General features: G+C 34.2%; 1 protein-coding gene across 3 annotated transcripts in view; it reads right to left on the bottom strand.

Moving 5' to 3' along the window:
* LOC149799849 (disks large homolog 1-like) overlaps positions 1-22,544 on the bottom strand; it is a 286,339-nt gene that overhangs the window by 211,237 nt on the left and 52,558 nt on the right. The gene's annotated exons all lie outside the window — the stretch shown is intronic.

The raw sequence follows: 22,544 nt of genomic DNA, 5'->3' as shown, positions 1-22,544 counted from the left end.
CCAACAAACTGGTAAACATGGCATTTTAATTTCAAAAGCATCACATACCAAAAGGAAGAAAATTTCTAAACTTCCATTCCAAACAGAAAACGTTCGCTCAGGAACCACCTTTATTTGGACAAAACATCCAATAATCTCCCAAAATATGCATCAAATATTCACTTCACAAACAAATAATCATGAGTGAAAACTCTAAAAACTCTTCCAGTTCATCAGTAATGTGAATATATCCATGGAGAAAATCAAACAGAATCCACTCAACATGACTGCAATATTATATCTATGCTTAATTTTCTCCAATACTGATCTCCAGCATTCTCAATGACTTTGCTGCCTTTTCTCACGCCAAGTTTCAATTTTCAGAAACTGGAATCACAACAAATTCTGTAACATCCTTCAGCTTAACTGTTAGTCTTTGATATGCTTATAATTCCCATTGTGGTGGCTGACGGCCTGATTACAAGTATAGCAAGCATAGTGGGGCTGCAGGGTTTTGATTAATCGAATAGGACCCAGAAATTGCATAGTCATCAAAAGAGATGGGAGTGAAGAGGCTATAAATGTGTGATTTTTTATCTCTCTTTCTTGGAGCTATAATCAAGCCCTTCTTAATATCTATCAAGGATGTAACAGTGGGACATTAAGCAATATCACCTAATATTGATTTGAAATATATCATTACCATTTGAGATCTGCCTAAAGATGGCAAATGGCAATCTAATTCCTACTTTGAAGTGGACTAATTTCCCAACTGCCTGCAAATCAGATTCTATAAATCGTAACATTTCGGCATGATTATACATCTGCCAATTCAGTCAATTCCAAGTTCCACCTAGAGTAAGTCCAAGGGACACGTTCCCTCTGTAAACTGCCAGGGCTCCCCCAAATTTAACAAGTCACCATATCTTAATCATTATAGGAGGACCAATCTACATATAATACCCTTGTGACAGCTCGACCAAGGTGCAAGACTGATCAATTCAAAATTTTCTCTACCGTCTATACTCACTTATTAGATGAGTCCAACTGCAAACTGCACAGACCCAGAACTGCTGTCACCTAACGTGTCAGCAAATATGTGTCTATGCAGCTTGTTAGATGTAATCAGCAGAACAAACAACACAGACCATGATCAGCAGGTGCATCATGCTACAACAAATCAGGATCTTTGTTTGCCATTTGACTATAAGCAAATATATATGGTACTTTCAATTTAATGGTTTAGTGCAAATTTTAAACAAATGTACTTCACTGTACAGCACTTCAATATAAGGCAACCCTTCATTTAAGGCAGTTTCTCCCTTGTTTTCACATGCATGCATAAAACCACTACAAACATTTCTACCCATTGCAAGTTTTAAGTGAAATATTAGTGTGACATTAATCCATAATGAATATGTTGCATGCAGCTGGGAGCTTCATGAGAGTAGCAAAAAATTTGGTTAAATGAATTTTACCCTCTGATAATAATAATAATAATAATAATAATAATAATAATAATTATTATTATTATTATTATTATTATTATTATTGTTATTATTATTATTATCATCATAATTATTATTATCATCATCATCATCATCATTATTATTATTAGCCACACAACATACCAACTGCTGTGCTTCAAACATGAAAATAAATAAACAAAATCATATTAAATTGTGTGTTTATTCTGATGTCAAAATATTTCACTTAAAGCAATGTTTTCCTCCAGGTACTGATGTATTCCATTGTCCACTGATCTATCAATGTCCTCTTTACTCAATGGATCAGTAGTGTTGATGTTCATTAGCAGTATCTTGCTTTACACAGCTACTCTTTCCACTTTTGATGTTTAATCACTGTTGCACTGCACTAGTGTAAACATGAGCAATGGAAAGCTCAATTATTATTCATTAAATTTTAACTTGAAACATCTTAAACAATGCAATAGCAATTAAACAAGATCCAAAAATAATAAAAAAAATACTTATTCACTGATTTTTTTTCTGAATCATTTTCTCCTTAGTCTTTTTCACTTCAGCCAAACGACATCATCGACCACATCTGAGCTCATTTTTACTTATAATACCTATATAAAAACAGCCCATCCCACATTTAACCATAAATCTCCAGATTACAACAATACATTAATCAACAGCTTGTTGTGTACACAACTTAGCATCCTTCCTACTAAGCCATACAACATTACACTTTATGTAACAACTACTGGAACATTCTAGTACCCAGTAGACAGGTTCTGGCTGATTTCTGCATGGATAGATGCCTACAAATGCCAATATTTTATTCTTGTTTTCTTTAATTTTGTATGATACATAAATCTGTTAATTTTCAAAAGTGGTATATTTCAACTTTAAAACAGTATGTACATATGACTGTAAAAACTGTGTGTTGTACTACCACCACAAGAATCACATGTATGTTAAAGCCAAGTGGGCACTACTTTTAGGTAACCCAGGCAATCTGTTCCTCCATTCACAGGTCACATGCTTCATTTTGTACACAACGTTTACAGCTTTTGACACAAGTAATAATAAGTGGGTGAGTGTCATAAGGTAAGGGGCAAACTTAGATACTGATAAAAATAACTCACTAGTATTTCAACAGCATGAAAATAAATGTCCACATTTTATCAGTGCAATCAAAGTTTTCAAAGGGGAATTAGGTGTTTTTTTCTTTCTTTTTCAACAAGCCAGACAGGCACTTCACTCAGAATACAAGAGAGGCCTGATCTGAAATTTGAGGGACTCTGGGCATCAGGCTATCAATTTTTTTGTGAACTGATGTAAATTTATTGAATTACACTACTATCCACCATAAACTGATCTTGAAAATCAAACAGAAATCAAGTCGCATGTAACAAACATTGTAAATATCACACTGTCAATCAATTTACAACACAACTTCAACTATTTATATCGTGAACAAAGAATTCAAAATAATGCAGAAAGTTTGATTTAATTTCCATTTTACGATATCTCCACAGAGCTGGAAAGAGACAGCAGAAATAATAACCAAGTATAAAGTACATGTAATATATCACACCTATACATAACTAGATTGGACCTGTCAAAGCTTGGATTTTTCTTCATTAAAAGCTATCAATAAATGAAAACTGACTTATAAAAAGTTCAACTGCTATCTACAATATTAAATGATAATGGTTCATTTACTACATATGTAAAACTGTTTGTGTGGTTTAATTTTCATGAATTCTGCAACCTGGCCATAAAACAAACTCAAGAAATGGTTATAAATTTCCTCATGTAAACATACCCTGATCCCCTACATCATGCCCTAACCCCTGGATAAAGACCAACAATACTCTTACAAAAATAACTTTTTCCAACATACAAGTTATATATTTTTGATGATTGGGTTTCTATGAATCACTTATAAGTTAACTTATAATTTACACATGTAAAGTAAGTAAAATGTCAGTTTATGCATGTATAGCTACAATTTATGTTAACAAATTACTAATCAATGCTGCACCAACATTTCACTCATGACATACATGTCAGTTATAGGTGATATGCCATTTTTCTGGAGAAGGGGTAAAACTAATTTTAATGATGTAATACTTGCCTACTGCTGTTGCACAGTTGGTACTATTCTGGTAGAAAATACCCTAATTGTATGGCAAGAATTGTCCTACCATTAGGGTGAACCTGAAGATTCCAGAACACTGGATCATCCCGAGATATCCCACATACATATACATTGCCCATGTGTATCGCACATTCATTCTTTTCAAAGTGAGGACCAACTTATTGGGACATTAGTGCAGAGCAGGAGAATACGGTAATAGCAAGTGGTAAGTATCAGATCTTTAAAATTAGCTTTACTCCCCCAACACACAAAATATTTTAATGTCAATAATAATATACCTGCTGCTACTGCACAACTGAATTTGTCAGTTTGGTTGGAGGCTGATGATCCCACAAATCACAAAATAACAAACACTCACTCTCACTTAACAATTGGACCCAAGAAGAAAATGCCTTTGGTTCGGTCAGCTAACAAACGAAGTTAAAGGGTGAAAGGTAGTGTGAGAACACCAAAATATGGCTTTCCTCCACATCTTCCAAAGTTGTTTGGGTTAGACAGACACACAAGGCAGCAATTATCTTCATGAGTTTTAACTTTCATGCAAGACAGGTCCCTAAATGTAAGGGACTGGCAAGCTCTCTTAATAGTTAACAGTTCACCTAGAATGACTGAAGCTAAAATATCAGTTGAACCTTTCATGCAGAGAAAAAGATACTTCCTACCTTTCTCCCATTAGATCCTGCCAAATAAAAAATAAAGCCATAACTTGACATACTATCTTGATCATCCCTAGTGCAGATGCAGCAGAGAATGTGGACCTCAATAGGGTGTGGAGCAACCAATGAAAGCTGGTTTATTGCTTAAACAAAACTTGTTGGCAAAGGAGAGAACTAGCATGAACCTACTCTGTTTCCTTGCAGATGCTAAGGTGGAGAAGAAAACCATGCTGAGGGTACGTTTCTCAAAGGAAGATTCAACCAAAGGTTCACAGGAGTGTATTCAAAAACCACAAGCCACAAGATAGATTGGGCAAATACCTTGTAAGCTTCAACAAAAAGGAGGGTTGTGTATTTATTAAGCATGTATAGAGAATGACCACACACACAGTTACCCATTTACAATTTTGAGAGCTAACACACATGAACCTTCAATAGACCAAGTCATTTAAATACACATCTTACCAGGCTACCACATTACAAAGTGTTTGCCTAATTCTAAAGTGATCTCATTACACAAAAACGAGTACACATACACAGAGTTACCCATACACAGCTGTGACAGCTAACACACATGAACCTTCACTAAAGGTGAACCAAGATAAAAAGCCATTCAAAAGCAACATCACAAAGTGTTTGCCTAACTGTACAATTCTGAAAGTGATAAATTAACTCTTACCACCAAGGGTGAACAATGGTCAGCTGGTTAATTGGTCAAAGAATTTTACACCCAAGAATTGGGAAGATTCACTTGTTCCTACTATGCCATCAGGAAATTTATTTTCATGCTGAAATTGCCCGACTTTAAATTGATTGAATTAAAGTATGTCCTCATCAGATATACCTTATAATGGAGTCTCTCTGGGTCTATTTGCAAGTCAATGTGTTGAATTCTGATTTCCTTTCTCATGTTCCCAAAGGGAAACATCTCTGCTCATCAAACCTTTTTACTTTGTTATAATCTTACCTAAAGCTATATATCCAGATGAACTTTCACTGGTGGAGCTACTTATTTCAACAACAAAAAAAAAATATTTGCCAATTTCAGTCATAAAAGATGTGCTAAACTCCCAATTGGTGGGGTGATGGTTCAAATCTTGCCAAATCAGCCTAAGAGTAGGTAAGACAATACCTACCAAAACTCTGAAATTAATAGTCTTCCATGTGCTGACATGCTATTAAAATCAATTAAGGAACCAACCAACCCCCATTCCATCCTGGATCCTTGGCTGAGCTATCACTTTACTTTTACATTAAATAAGTTGGAACCAAACAATGCCACATCTAGTAGTAATACAATATACATTTGTTTTAAACAAGAAAATTTAAACCATTTGTTGAAAAAAAATAAAAAATGCAAAAACTGCGGTTTCATGAAACGCTGATGCAAGGCAAATAGAAAGTTTGTAAACTTTTGCAGACTTGAGAAAACTAATTAATACAGGATGAAGAACTACTGTGATTTGTTTTAATGATGAACATGCAGTGTGTCTTCTATCCACTTATTATAAACACTACAGCGGTGATACATGAATCTTTTGTTCCAGGTGTTATAAAAACATTTCAATGATAAAGGACTGTACAGTGAGTTTTATATGAATCACATACAAATCTTAGAAGGAATCAAGCTCAACAATTTGGTCACAGGAAACAAATATTTCAGAAGGGGATAAAAAGCACAAAAGTTGACTTTTCTGGAATTCATTTTTTGTTTTTAAATTTGAATAATGATACTCATTATCAAGAAAACCATCTGATGATAATCAGTTCACTATGCCTAGATCACACTTTTGGGAAGGAGAGTATCAAACAATGCATTAGCAACCAGTACATAATTACTGAGCAGACACAAGGAGAGAGACTTAAGACTCCATTTCAATGCATATATGAGCTATTTAGAATTATCAAGATGCTGACAGGGAACCAGTCATGCAAACATTAAAAATCATAATGGACCAGCTTAAATGAATATACACAACCAATAACTCAACTGATTGTATGTTTCTGAGCCAGTCATATTAAGATGATGAGATCGAGTGAACCAGTTATGTAAACCTTGTAGGAATAGACCACAAAAATTAATTTTCCATAGACATCAATGTTATTGTTTAAGAAAATTGAACTATTTGATTTTAGTAAGAGTACAAAATTTCTTAAAGTCCCCAACTGACACTATTCAACTTAAAATTAGTATTCTGATTCCTATAAACAAGAGCACCAAGAACAATATATTCTACATGTGTCCTCTTTAATAGTCAAGGTGGGCACAAGCAGGACATTACTGACTATATAAATTACTGACCAGTTGACCTCAATAACCCTGACTGTGCAGAAAACATTCTCATATTAGACTTTCCATGATCCTGATGTTTAGTTTTACACCCCACATCAATCAATTTCTTTATCATCCAAAGTGTAAGCCAGCCACAATGTTTGGTCAAAGAACAGACTCTAAAACAGAAGTTAAATGGTAACGAGACAACATACATGCATTGCTGTAAGTTTGTGCTCCCCACTGTGGAGGTGTATTATCTCTCCCAATATGGTTTTGCTAAATAAAGCAAACATTGTGTTGATTTCTGACTTATTTAACCCATCAGGTTAAGTGGTAATGAGACAACATACATGCATTCCTGTAAGTTTCAAGAAATTAATGATGTTCCAGGCAGGCTTTAGCAAGTGCTTTCCTCCCATAAGGCAAGCCAGGATACAAAAATTTACCCTCAGTTGGGCAACTACTTTGTAAGCTTCAACAAAAAGAAGAGGGTTGTGTATTTATTAAACATGTATACGGATTACACTGAACATACTAATTCTGAACCCTTGAAGACACTTAATCCTGGAGATAGCATAACTGACAATATCTGGTTGTATATGAATTTCAGCTGAAGGCTAAATCAAGTTATATAAACAGCTTAAATCTTGCATGGAAATGAATACCCTCATTGCTGATAATTTGTAATCAATATTGAGCTCTTCAAGGATTGTAATTATGGGTTTCAATGACATAAATGTTCACCTTAATTGATTCATGGCGCAGCTTAAATCAATTAATTCCTTCCCAAAGAGAAGAATAATTTCACCTGCATATTCATTTTAACAGTCAAATGGCATCATGTGGAAGGGGGTTCTAAATAAATATTTTCCATTTAGTTTGCTTCTTCCAAATGCATATGACCTCAATGCAGCATATTTACTGTATACTGTAATCAAGTTTTTTAACCAAATTTGCAACTTTGCTCAACCCTGAATGTTTTGAACACTACCTGCAACTTTCTGACTTTCTTCTGAGGTCAACTGGGAATGTGTGAACTATCTCTCTTAACTGATTTGTAACATCTGAGGATTGATTTTCTATGTCTGAAAATTGTCCTCCAAAACATCACCATCCATGTATGTGTGAGCATGGATTTTTAACATAGCTTTAAAAATTTGAGTCATATTGCTAAGATGTCTGCAGTGTGGGTATTCATGGTCTTGTCTAGCACTGGGGCATCATACTGCAGACATGTGGCATTATGTCCCACCCAGCCACATTATCCTGACACCAGGCTGACCAGTAATAAATAAAAACTCTTAATGCTGAGTGTAAGTGAAGCATTACCAATTTTATAAGTCTTTGGTATCACTCTACCATAGTTCAAAGCTACATCCTCCTGCATCCAAGCTGGATGCTCTAACCACTTCATCCAATGGAGTGGTCTAAGCCATCCATTAAGGTTTATTGTAAAAAGCAACAACAAGAACACATGAATACACCATCCTGAAACCTTCTCCCTACTTATGACCTTGCTTGATCTTTGTGCAAAGGACTTTGCAATTGGGTAAGGAACTTGGATACTTTTCTGTGAAAATATACATAGGCATAATGAAAACTGGGCACTGACTTAATTATTCTTTGTTGGGACCTTGACCTTGGGGAAATTGGTATGAATGATTCTGGGACACTGCAAAGTCAAGATATATAACATAGTAAAGTTTCAGGAGAGAAAAAAGTCACAGATTAAGAAGTTACAGATATCCCAAACACTGATTAAGAAGTTACACCCAAACAGAGATAGAAGTTACAGACATTCTTCTTTAGCTATGACCTTGACCTTGAGGCAGCAGCACAGCTATGTATGTGACACATTAACTACATACATGTAACTGGTAGAATTTTATCAAAGATCTTCAGTGGTTCAAAGTTATACTCTGTTCAAAGATACACTGACCTGAGGACCAATTGAACAACAAATCTAAAACAGGTCAAGTCTACAGATGTAACGACATAGAAAATTCCAGAATTTACCAGTACATCAATGTCATTAGCCTAGAATGTTGCAAATATCCTTTAACAGATACAGCACCTTCATCGTTGTCAATAATTCAAACTGGATTGTGGAATGGCTTATCAATCAACAAATTATATCTCTTAGGAATCACCAAAGAATTTGCCAGATGTTCCTGTTCTTCCTTGATTGGTCTCAAGTCATGTCATCTTGTTAAATAAATAAGAGACCTGTCTTAGCAAGGCCTATTAAAGGTTGACAGTCATATTGTACTGCCTCCCAGTGCAGTGCATGCTGTATTTTGTTTGAAATTATAGTGGATGTGGGTGGTAGACTGTTTCGGGAGTTCACCTTATAGTGTTTTTCCACTTTACAGCAGGGCCAGCCCTCATGGAAATCAACTCATTCTGCAGAAACTCAAATGGACCTCCCAATTAAATAAAATTAATTTTATAAAAGTATCCTGAAAACATGTTTGACAAAACATCGTTAGCAATGGAAAATATTTTCAGACGAAGCTTCATGATTTAACAATTTATTTAATAATGACCTGAGAGAATTTAAATGGCTATACGAGCATGTAGCTGTTAGTATTAACTGGCTCTCTGACAGACCATGATCCAACAAACCAGAGGCTAAAATGAACCCTGTTGTTTCAAGTTTTTGGTATAGGCAATAAGTAACTATTTACTGAAACAAACCCAAAACAAGAGAATCAAAAGATTGCAAAAAACTGAAACAGACCAAAATATGTCAGAATTAGGACAAAGTGCAATAATTAAAATCTGGATCAAAAGTCAATGAAAAGCGCACAGAAAGCTTTCATTAGAGATTTAAAAACATATCACTCATAGATGCAGGCACCTACATATACATTGGCTTGATTCTTGTAGATATATATAAATGGCAGCAGTGTACATGTAAATTCTATTTACATCATTTACCATACTTCAAGTACACTGTGGGCATCAACTATCATGGATAGGATCTTTTCTTTCTACCATGCTTTACTCCAAGCTTTCTTACTTTCAAAAAAAAGCTGAGGGAACGTAATTATTGAAGGATTATAAACTCATATGGTGACAGAAAGCACCAGTTAAATAAATCAAGCAACAAGTCTCTCTCTCTCCCTCTTTCTCTCTCTCACTCTCTCTTTCTTGTTCAGAAAGGACATTATTAGGTCAATGAAAAACCCAGGAACTGCTTTAATGCAGAAAATAAAATACTTTTTATCAAAGAATTTTATTTTTGCATTTTCCTCTACAAATTATGTTGCCATTCTTGCATCTGTAAAAAATATGTATATAAAAAAATGCTTTTGTAATACCCTTAAAAATCTCTCCTTTATGAAAAAAGGTGGTTGTATTTAAAACGCTTGCTAAGTAAGCAAATAAATACAAAAAATTAATTATAATTGAATGAATATATGAACATCCAAAATAATATCCTTTATAATTTTAAATGAAAGCAAACAGTAAAAGTTTGCACTACCTGCAACATACACCATGATCTGTATATTTTCAATCCAATGTTACATAGCTCATATAAGGTTTATTCAGTTTTGTCAATGGACTATTTCCTGTACTACAATAAAATGTGACTGAAAATGAAATATTTATATATCCATCTCTATTATAAACAATGCTGCTCATCCCCAGTGTTTATGCTGTAAGAATGAACTTCATTAATTTTCAAAACCAATAAGCTTAATGCTTTGTACTTCTTGAAAACAGATGAGGTCCATCAAAAATTGCAGCATATGCTCCATTATTTTCCCTCCCTGGGAGCCATATGACAAATTCCCTAATGGAGCAATGTATCATCCAAGCCAGCATCTGCAGGAAGCAATTAAAATCCATTTCTTTGATTTCCTGACCCTGATGTATTGAATACATTGATCAATCAATCTTCAAACAAACTCTAAATGAGGACACACAAATACCCGATTCCTAGGAATCAACAACACATGATTCAATCCAGCAAGTGAACATTTCATTTGTTCTCAATTTATTTCCCAATAGCAACAAAAAAAAGGTGAGAATTTCTTTTATACATAATGCAATTATTTTATAAATAGCAAAATGATGCATTTTTCAGTCCTCAGTTAGCTCAGTGACCAAGAAAGACAACTCTTACAACATTGTGTAGAAACTTTTTTGGCATCACTTGTTGGACATTGGAAGTATAATTATAAGTTCAGTTCTGTAAGTAAACCGATTTGCAGAATAACAGTTCCTTTGCAGAACATTATAAAAATCATTATTCATTTTTCCAACATAAATCTTCACTTGAAGGTTCCAGCAGTGTGTGTTCTTTCACCTTTCCTCGCAGCAAGCACAGTGAGCTCATATCATCTGCAATTTGGTACAGTTGAAAAACTTGCTCCCAGTTTATTTCCAGTTTTTATCAATGATTTACTCCACTAAGAACTTCAGCAGAGATTTTTAAAAAATTTAAAGAAAGGAAAACAAACAAAAATAAATTTTCCATAAACAAATTCATGTTCAATATTCATCTAAGAAATAAATATTCAATGAAATGTAGAAACACACCTATACAAAGGCAATGAATGTGCATCGTGTACCATGCAAAATATTTCCATGACATCAAGGTCAATGCTATATGAACAAAAAAAGTCAGCTTAAACTATCATTTCACCTCAACACTGTTAATCTGATGATCACAATGCCAGAACACTAGATTCTACAGACAAAAAATAAAGACCAAATTCTTAAGAAATAAAGAGAAACAGACAATGAAAACTGAATTTTTTTTTAGCTCTCTTGAAAGCATATTATGATTTCAGACTATCAAGGTACACTAATAAAATTAATTATTTTATACAACATTTTTCATCAACAAACAAATGAAAAGTTCTACTATCATGGAAAACGGCTTCTGATTTCTTACTGTAATCTATTTTTGAGGTGACAATTTTATACAATAATTGCCAGTAAAATAACAGAGACAAACAGTCATACATACAATGATATTTTTATATAAAGGATATAAAACATATCAATTTTTTAATTATCATTTTATACAATGATATTTTTATATAAAGGATATAAAACATATCAATTTTTTAATTAAGATTTTATACAATTTTATATAGTGCCTTGGTATTAAGTCCATTAGGATACAAAGTATCTAACTTATGAATCTTTCTTTTATGAGTCTATTTATGTCTCCATCCAAATTTCATGCCAGTAGATATTACTGACATGAAAGAAAATTCGATTCGAGAGTGATTAATGATTAACAGCACAGAATTATCAGCATTCGTGTTTTTTAAAATCCCAATTCAAAATACAATAATAACGTTTTCCAACAACTGTGGTGAGGCAAAATAAAAGAAGTTTTTAATATTTTTAAAGGGTTTAATAAAATTTCATCACTAGTTAAACCATCTGGCATACAAATACTGCAAAAACAAGTTTTAAAAATCACTACATTTCACAATTCACTTCTTAATGTTCTTTATTTTGTGTAATTTTGCCCCATTTTGGCTGGTGAAAGTTGTTTACTTTGATTTGACAGCCCAGCATGTCACATATACGGCATATTGTTTTTGTCTTAACACATTCCTCCACTTCAATTTAAGAAGTTCTGAGTCAGTACACACTAGTATTTCAGTCAGTTCACACAGCTGAAGCTGCAGTCATCTCTCGAAAGCTTTTCCATATTAAAACACATGACTGTTTCAAGTCTCTCTTACCAGAGAGCTGAAGCTTGAAAATTAATTATTAATTACACTACAAGTAATAATATTATAACTTTAAAAGATAATTATTAATTACACTACAAGTAATAATGTAATAATTTCAAAAGATAATTATTAATTACACTACAAGTAATAATGTAATAACTTTAAAAGTCATGGTCATGTCCAGGTTGATTTGTTCCCAACTCACAATTCTCCAAAAGCAAACTTCAAACTTGAAAATTAGCTCTATATTCATAAAATGTGACTATATTCACAAAAATGTGTCACTATATATTTGTAAAATGTGCCTCTGTGTTCAAAAATTAGTTGATAATTACAAAATGTGCCACTATATTTGTAAAATGCATATATTCAAAAACTGTGTCTCTATATTTATAAACTGTCATACTCTCTTTGCTTGAGTATAATGTGCACCCAATAGCAAACAGTGTAGAAAACAATTTGCTATCACTAACTGTGCCAGAGAGTCAAAGGTCAATGCTGATTGTTATCCCACCCAACCCCCGCTTGCAGAAGGGGCATCTTGATTTGGTCCAGTCTATTTCACCATCCATCTGCAACAAGTTTTTTTAAACAAGATTGCCAAAATACCACATAATCCAGACAATGGTCCTGTCTATTCAACCATCAATCTCATGAACCATTAAAGAGCAAGATTGTACACAAAAACTTAAAAGCCTCACTCAATCGAGACAATGGTCCTGTCTGTTCATTCAGCCATCTAGAGAAGCTTTTAATAGCAAGACTGTGCAAAAGCAACTCCATCTATATACTGGTCCTGTCTGTTCAACCATCCATCCCAAAAGCTTTTTACAACAATAATACACAAAAAACACTCAATCTAGACATTGGTCCTTTCCATTCCTCATCAATCTCAAGAAGCTTTTTTTATAGCAGGATCGTGCAAAAGCCACTCAATCTTAGTTCAACCATCTAATAATGCGCACACAATTCCACTCAGTCTGTCTTGTCATTGGTCCTGTTCATTCAACCTTATTTTGTTAACAATAATGCAATTAAACATAAAAACACTCAATCCAGAAGTTGGATTTGTCCATTCCAGCAGCCATCAAAAGCTATTTATGGCAAACTTGAGCAAAAAAATACACACAAACAAGACAATGTAATCTGGTTAGCCAATTTATATGTACCCAAAGATAACTTTATTAGATTTTTACAACAAAGTAATTTTTCAATTCTAACAATTTTTTTAAACTTCTTGGACCTCAGACTATTTTGAAGGCAACCCTGATAACATGTTTAAAGCATAAAAACATGTAAGCAATAACAACTTGAGGTTGACAAATTAAATTTTTTAAGCATACATTGTATTTGTATTTGTATGAAGATGACCCAGCACAGCAATTATTCAATTTTGTGAGACATATTGAAACACATGACCTTTTCTGTTAAACACTTCTTAGCATGGTTAAGTGAAAACCACTTGGGGCAGACATCTACAATCTGACAGGCATATTTACATTCTCATGTGGATGATATGAATACATCTACCTCACAACAAGAATGTTTCAATTTTTTTACATATTTCTGAACTTTTGAACTTGACGTTTTTTTCTCCACAAAACCTTCTCAACTCTATTAAGGAAAAATATGAGACAGTTAATTTTTAATTTTGAAGTTATATATTTTTTTATTTAATAACTTACTGTATCAGCTTTTTATGACATTAAAGCACAAGGTTAAAAAGTAAACATCTAGTTTAAATGTTTTGGATGCACATGTTGATAATATGATTAGATTTATACTCCAATTTTGCCAATATTTTTAAACAATTAAGTTTTAATTTCATGTTTTAGGCTGCGGGGTGTGTTGGGTGTAAGTGTTCTACCCAAATCCAGCTCATGATTTCAAGTCAAAAGCATATACCCAGATTTGCAAACATGTAATATGCTAGAATATCTAGGTCTCTACTCTTTGAAGTTGAGTGTAAACATTACTTGAGGAGATATAGTTACTGTTGTAGGGTTCAATGCCATTTATCAGTACAAGATAGGCTATACATTGCAGCCAGTATAACTGGTGGAGGAAGAACCCAGGAAAACCCCAGGAACAACCACCAACTCAGGAGAAGCTACTGGCAAGCTTTTTTAGGCAAGCCCATGACTAAAAACCCACACAGACAGAGGTGAGATAACAGCAATCTAAAACACTGAGTGCTTTATACCACTCAGCCACTTGGGGCCCCTAGCAGATATGGTAATTACTAGTAAATTCATTCTCAGGATGTAATAATGCAGTGATACATAACAGGGATATACATATTTTCATGATGATGCAATATCAAAATACATATAATTCAACGTGACCGTTAAAAATAATTCTGAAATTTTAGAGATAACAATATTTTCAAGATAGCAGATGTGATGGCCATTTTGGACATAAGATAAATCCCATTTTCATTTGCTACCAAGCAGACATCATAAGAAGTCTTTTGGTGAAAACCCAATGATGATATGACCATCCATTCAGAGGTGTAGCAAAAACAATAATTTCAAGCCATCCACTGTGGTGACCATACTTCAGACTGGTACCATTTTCATTCAGGACCAACTAGACATCATTAGAAGTCAAATGATGAAAACAGCATGTCAATATAACTTTCCATTTGGGAGTAATCATAACAAATTTCCAAAATGGCCACTGTGGCAGGAATATTGGTCATCAGATCAACACCATTTTAATATAGGCCCAACTAGACATACGAAGCATTTCAGCAAAAATCCAATATTGATATCACCATCCATTTTTTTGGAGTAGTTGTAACAAGCTATGGCAAAATTTTCATTTAGGACATACTAGGCCATGGTATGTGTCTGTACAGCTTCAAGGCCATCCTCTAAGTAGTTTAGAAAGAATGGCAATAACTAACTTGTACTTAAGGACATTTAGACGATGGATAACAGACCATCCCATAAGATCTTTTGGTCTATGACCACAGCACTAAAAAAGAATCATGAACCTTATAAAGCAATTTATATTGTTTCAATGCACATATATGCAAACTGATAGCTGTCTTTGCCACTTCATGCCATAAATTATTATATGCTGTGAGATCACTAATGACTGAGAGAAAACAAAAGGAGCATAAAGTATTTATAAAAATTAAAGAAAGAATAATGAAATGATTTACGCAAAAAGGAAACTGAAGACTTAATTTACATTGATCCTTCACTCACATTACTGCTGTCAAAACTATTTTTTAATGACAAAACTGCATGTACTTAATTCACCGCTATTCTATTATTTAAGATTAAACCATGGTTGTGATCTATCTGAATGAATAACCAACATAAACTAAAAAGCAAACACGATTACTTCAAAACATTCCTGTTACAATTTAACTGGTCCTGACAGTATACCTCATGTTATCGTTTCATTTTTCATATAAAAAGGCACAAGAAGACTGCAAGATAATAAGACTATTCCTTGAAGCACAAGTGTTAATTAAACAATATATATATATACACACACACACACTATATAGAGCACAGACCTCAAGCTCCCACTTCACCAATTTTGAGACAAAACCACAAAATGAACATCATGTTAACCAAGTCTCCTGCTACACACAAATGTTGATCACAAAATAAGTCCCATAACTGCAAATTAACACATATCCAGCTTTCTCATTGCTCAGATAACCTGGGCCAATTTCACAGGCATTTTGTTGTGAGGCACTTTCTTCCACTATGAACTGGTGGTTGCCACAACCTGCTAATTGCACTGAGCAAGGAGAAACTGGTCACATCTTTGGTTCAAATATGGAATAATGATATTACGCACAAAACATGATCATCACAATGCTTCAACTTTATGGGCACTGGTCACAATAAAAGATCATATAGGTACATTTCACTATGTGCCTGACTTGGTGTTGTTGGCTGAACTGGCTCCATTTCATGCATTTTTTTTCTGTTGGCATTATTTACCAGGACAGAGGTTAATCCATGATATAAAATGCCCATGAATGTGCCAACTCTGAAGAGGCAAATCCACAAAAATGCCAACACTTCAGAACATGTAGATCAGGGGTAGGCAAACTACGGCCCGTGGGCCACATGCAGCCCACCAAGGGTTTTCATGCGGCCTAGGAACAAGTCATCATTCGCACTGACTCTGTTTATGTTACTCTGTTTATCAAATAAATGTGCTTCTTTTGAAGTTTAAGTTTAAGTTTTCAAATATTAACAACATATTAACAACTGAAAATTAATTAGATGTTATTTAGAAAAACCTTTTGTTTTTGCTATTTCAAATATTAATTATTTTACTTAATGAACTATGCAATGAACTATGCGGCCCGCGACAAGGTGTAAACTTGTGTATGTGGCACTTGCACTGGAAAGTCTGTCCACCTCTGATGTAGATAATATACCAACCAACAATAATTTGAAGAAAAACAAACCAGAGCAAACACAGTGAGCAATAATGTTTGACAGGAAAGAAGTTTTTTAATAATGTGCAGGCAGATCAGGGTCAATGTTGTTTGTTCCACTGATTACTCCTTACAAAACTGCATAGACCCAGATCTGTGCATGTATTATGCAACAGCAAATCTGTGTCTATGATGCATACAACATGATCCAACTTGCAATCAAATATATGGCACATATCCTAATGGATATCATATTGTGCTGGCAGTAGTGATACCACTATTCTGTGCCATCAAAGAGAAAATGCTTTGCTAATATCTTTTGAAGCAGCACAACTACCTACTCCCTTTAACATTTGATTCAAATTTGTTTTCCCTACAACAAATCAACATCAATTTCCTCCCTCTGATCAATCTTCTGAATGTAGAACAACAGTAAAAGTGATGTAGCTCAACAAAATGAATTGTCTTTTGTAGCTCTACAAATTATTGGTCTTGTCCATTGCATTTATAGGAAACATTTCATTTCAGCTGTGCACAGTTTGATGCATTTTCACAGACTGTAATTTAATAAAGATATCCAGTCTGGTCCAAAAAGATCAAAGCTGAAAAAGGAACCTGTGTTGAAATTTAGTTTTCTTCCACAAAACACCCAGTTACATTTTGAGTGAAACAAGATGCATCTTATATTAGGATCTCACTTGGCATCATATATAGCTACCAGGTTCATCAAGGCCTAAACGATAACAAATTTTTAGTACTTCATGTTATATACTAAAACTGTTCTTAATTCACACTGATGCAATATATTGTTTCTAATCAACCACCTGTTGTAAATTATTAGTTACCTAGCAATTCAGTTCCAATTTATATCAATATATATATATATATATATATATATATATATATATATATATATATATATATATATAGATACATACATACATACACACACACACACAAAACATTTACTTTACAGGAGTAAGTAATTTCAGGGCAAGAACGCTTCACACAGCCAAATATTTGACTTTGAAAACATTCAATGTTTAATAAGTTGCTTGTTCATAAGCATGAATGTTGTTCAAGAGTACCTTTGTTGTAACCTGAAATATACAATCGTTCTACCTACCCCACCGAATCAATCAGCTTGTACCCACCCCAACGATTTTACAAACAAAAAGCATCAAGGATATATCTATTAAAAATGCATTAGCACTTACTAATTTCATTTAATGATTTACAATTTCTAATTTTTGTTGTCACCAATAAGACTGACAAATCTATCCCTTTCAAACTTTTAAATCCCCCAACCACCTCCTAAAACAAAAAAATGTAAGTGAAAATTCTGTTTGTTACCGTTGTAGTTGTAATAGGGTTTAACGCCATTTTTTAGCACAAGATAGGCTATACATGATGACCAATATAAATGATGGAGGAAGAACTCAGGAAAACCTTGGAAAGAACCACAGACCCATGAGAAGCTACCCACAAGCTTTCTCACATACCCACAGTGGCCAAGCCCGAGACTCAAACCCACATGGACAGAGGTGATATGGCAGTGATCATTAATAGTGAGTGCTTTAGACCACTTGGCCACTTGGAGCACCTTGTCTGTTACTGAATCCTGTCAACAGGACTGATTGAGTTATTCTCCTGAGTTGTATCCTCAAGAAAATTTTAATGTTTTCATGAAATAGGGTTTTAGATATTAAGGTTGTAAAAAACATACCTAGAAATACATAATTCGCTACAGTGTGAAAATTAGGTTACAATGATCTAGTTTTGGTAAGGCTGGGTTACTCACCTTAATATTCATAAACACACCAAATTTTACAAGTATAGTGAAGCAGGGTCCAAGATATTGCCCAGTCAATGTGTGTGTGTGTGCACACACATGCGTGTGTGTGATTTGGATTTTTAACGTAGCTTTAAACAAATTCAATTATGTCACTACGATGTCTGCAGTGTGGCAGTTTATAGTGATGTCTAACACTGGGGCATCATGCCACGGACATGTAGCATGATCTTCCACCCAGTCACATTATCCTGACACCAGGCCTACCAGTCCTAACACTAACCTCTTAATGATGAAAGCCTAGTGAGGCAGCTGTTAGTACCATTTTTATAAGTCTTTGGTATGACTCGGCCAGGGATCAAGCCCACGATCAAAATCTCTAAGGAGGTATGTTTCTCTATCCCACCAGTGTCAAAAAACTTTGTTAAAAAATGTCTCAGTGAACTTGATACCAAGAAAGCTACAGGACTTGATCAGATTGGTCCACGACTCATTAAATCTTCTGCCTCTGCTATTGTAGATAGCATAACATTCATAATTAATTTAAGTATTGCAACTTCATCTGTCCCCAAAATATGGAAAAACTGCAAAAGTAACTCCTATTCACAAATCTGGTTCTAAGGAAGATGCTGATAACTACCGACCAATCTCAATACTACCAAACTTGTCAAAATTGATTGAAAAAATTCATGTCCTATTTAACCAAACACTTGCTGTTACACCCTAATCAATAAGGCTTTAGGCAGAACCATTCCTGTGAGACTGCCTTGATCTCCCTAACTGATAAATGGCTTCAAGCACTTGACCAAGGTAGAATAATAGGATCTGTATTTGTAGATTTCAGAAAGCTTTTGACATGGTGGATCATGAAATCCTTTTGAAGAAACTGAAAATCTACCAGTGTGATGAAAGAACAATTAGATGGTTTACTTCTTACTTAAGTGAGAGAACACAACATGTTTACATAAATAATGTTCTGTCTGAACCTGAAACAATTAGATATGGAGTACCACAAGGCTCAATTCTAGGTCCATTACTATTCATTTTATTTATTAATGACCTACCACTTTTACTAAGAGACTCAATATCATCTACAGATCTCTATGCAGATGACACAACATTGTCAGACATCCAAAACACAAAGCATGAACTCGAAATTTCTTTACAGAATGCCCTATATGAACTGGAAAACTGGTGCACATGTAATGGCATAGTGGTAAATACTGGTAAAACTAAAATATTACTTATCTCATCACGGCAAAGAAGGACAAATCTTGATAGTGATGAACTATGTCTGACATGGAAGGATACAAATTTGCAAATGGTCGGTCATGATAGACTACTTGGTGTTCTGGTAGATAATAACCTATCATGGACTGAACATATCAAACATATCAGTAAAAATGTCAATTCAAGTTTATGGCTTCTCAGTAGGATAAGACATTTTCTCCCTGAAAGGCACAGAAAACTATTTTATAACAATTACATACAACCCTATTTAGACTACTGCAGTACAGTATGGGGTAATTCAAATGATAAAAACATAGCAAAGCAGGCACATCTTTAAAAAAGAGCATTTGGGCTAATATCAATCCAGAAAGAAAGCAAGGAAAGTTTAGCTGGTAGGTTAAAAATATTACCTATTAAAGACCGAATCTGTTTGAGAAAAGCCAAATTAATGTACAGGATATCTCATAATAGTGCTCCTGAATATTTACAATCACTATTCCAGTATAGACTACCTGGTAATACTCCCCACCTGCGATCCATGTCTACCAAACAGTATAAAATTCCCAAACCAAATAAGGAGTTATTTAAAAAAAGTTTCCCATACTTAGGAACTCTGTTCTGGAATAGTATTCCAGTTGAGATTAGAAATGCCCACTCTATCTTCTTCTTCCAAACCCAATATATCCAGTGGCTTTAGAGATGCAGCCTAAATAAATGAATTCCTTTGTATGAGGGCCTCAAGGTAGATTAGTTTTTAGCTAATTGTGTTACCCTCTTTAAATAAGGTCATTATAACCACATCCGAGGCAGACACTCTAACCACTAGGCCACCGGAGCAGTCTGTATTGCCCAAATGCAAAAGTCACTCAAGTGGGAACATTCAGTCAGTGACCTAGTCTCCTTTAGATGCATCTACATACTAATTTTTTGAAGTGTAGATAAAATAGTCCAAGACACATAGAGCAAAACAAATCGATAAACAAACTCGCAAGCATAAAAATGAATGGACAAACAAAACATGTACACAGCTAACTCTGTTGGCAAAGAGATAAACATCTGACTATGCAAATTCTACCTCATTACCATGAGACACTCCATTATGCAAAGAATTCAACATTACAGAAATGGAATTCAACATTATAGTAAATTAAATCAAAGTTTCCAAAACCCTATCTTGTAAATGAGATGCAAAATTCCAACTAATACAATGCACAAGTAAGTAAATACATTATTCTTTAAAGAAAACAAATTGTTAACTAGTTTTCTTGGCAAAGGCATGATTTTAGCCACATTGGCAGAAAATACATACAGCACCAAACTTACACATCCCAGAATCCCATGTATCATCTTAAATATTTAAACTATTGCTTATTTGGTGTTTAATTGCACATAACTACATGAAGGCTAAACAGTGCCGAGGCAGCAGGAGTTAAGTGTCTTTCCCTCAGACACAACACAGGATCCAACCCTGCTGATGTGTACAGGATTTGAACCTGCAACCTTTGGTTTGCAAGTCCAGCACACTAACCAGTGAATATAAAGTATATATACAACAATACAGCCAACCAATTTAATGTCAAGGTAAATAAGCTTTAAAATTAACCAAGGCTAACAGGTCCCTTTCAGTACACTTAATATATCTGGCACCACAGTTACTACTTCTCTAATAATAAGACCCCCAACCCAAAAAAAAATGTTTCCGGTTGGCCAACTGTACCTGTTTATTATCGCTGACTCTCTCACTTTTTCTCCATGGTTTCAAAATTTTAATTTTTTTCTCTGAAGAAATCATGTGATATATTAATATATGTTTAAAACAAAATAAAATACAACTTGCCTATCCTAATTTTAAAACAAGTGCAATAGGAAACATTTTTTTCTTGGTCTAAGCCAAGTAAATTTCTTGAGAACTTTTATGCGCTTATTACTGGAAACTTTTGTTGTAATTCAAAACTTGTTAAAGATTTTGTAAAGTTGGACAATGGGCTTACTATGCAAGACATACGGTTATGCATAATGATGTACAAGATAAAAGGTCTCAAGAGCTCTTGCTCCCTATTGTGAACACAAGGAAGATATAAAGATCAATATGTTGGCGACACTGACTTGGTAATAATGTTACAAGAGGTAAAGTCTTCTGATAACACCATGTATAGTTTTTCTATTTAGTGTCTGTGCAGATGTAGGTTTTGTACACATTAATTATCATTAAGAAAATAGCTTCAGTCAACTAGAATAATAATTCTAGCATCAACAGTTAAAATAAAATCCACCCAAAGTCATCATGCATCAAATATGTGTAACAGTGACCTATTTGTGATGAGGGCATATTACCCATTCCCAAAGCAAGTTCCATGACTCCATATACATCAGTATGTATAAAAAAAAAAAAAAGGGTGCAAAACACCCTTGTGGTTATCAGCTAACTATATATTTATACTCTAAGTAACATCTGAAAAGTTGAAGGGTGTGGTTTAGTAAGGTTGTGGTGTGGTAATGGTGTGGTTTAGTTGGGGGTGGTACTAATGGAGATGCATATTATCAATTAGTTTGACAATCCAAGAATTACAGTTTCAGAAAAATACTTAAAACTCAGAATGTAACACAAGCCAGTTAAGCATGAAATATTGACCACAATGACCTACTTTTGTGATGAAGGGTTAGTACTTCTCAAGATGCCCTCACCCTTTCCCAAGTCACTTAATTCCAGGTGTAATAGTATGTATACACGGTGAGAAAAAAACCCTGAGAGAAATGCAAACAAAAGATTGTACAATATATATATATAGACACACACACACACACACACACACACACACACACAAAGTACTGCTCCAGTGGCCTAGTGGTTAGAGCATCC

This window comes from Sinohyriopsis cumingii, chromosome 5, assembly GCF_028554795.1.
Source record: "Sinohyriopsis cumingii isolate HCF-2022 chromosome 5, ASM2855479v2, whole genome shotgun sequence".
Lineage (NCBI taxonomy): Eukaryota > Metazoa > Mollusca > Bivalvia > Unionida > Unionidae > Sinohyriopsis > Sinohyriopsis cumingii.
The sequence above is the reverse complement of the archived record's forward strand: the minus strand, read 5'-3'. Positions and strand labels throughout refer to the sequence as shown.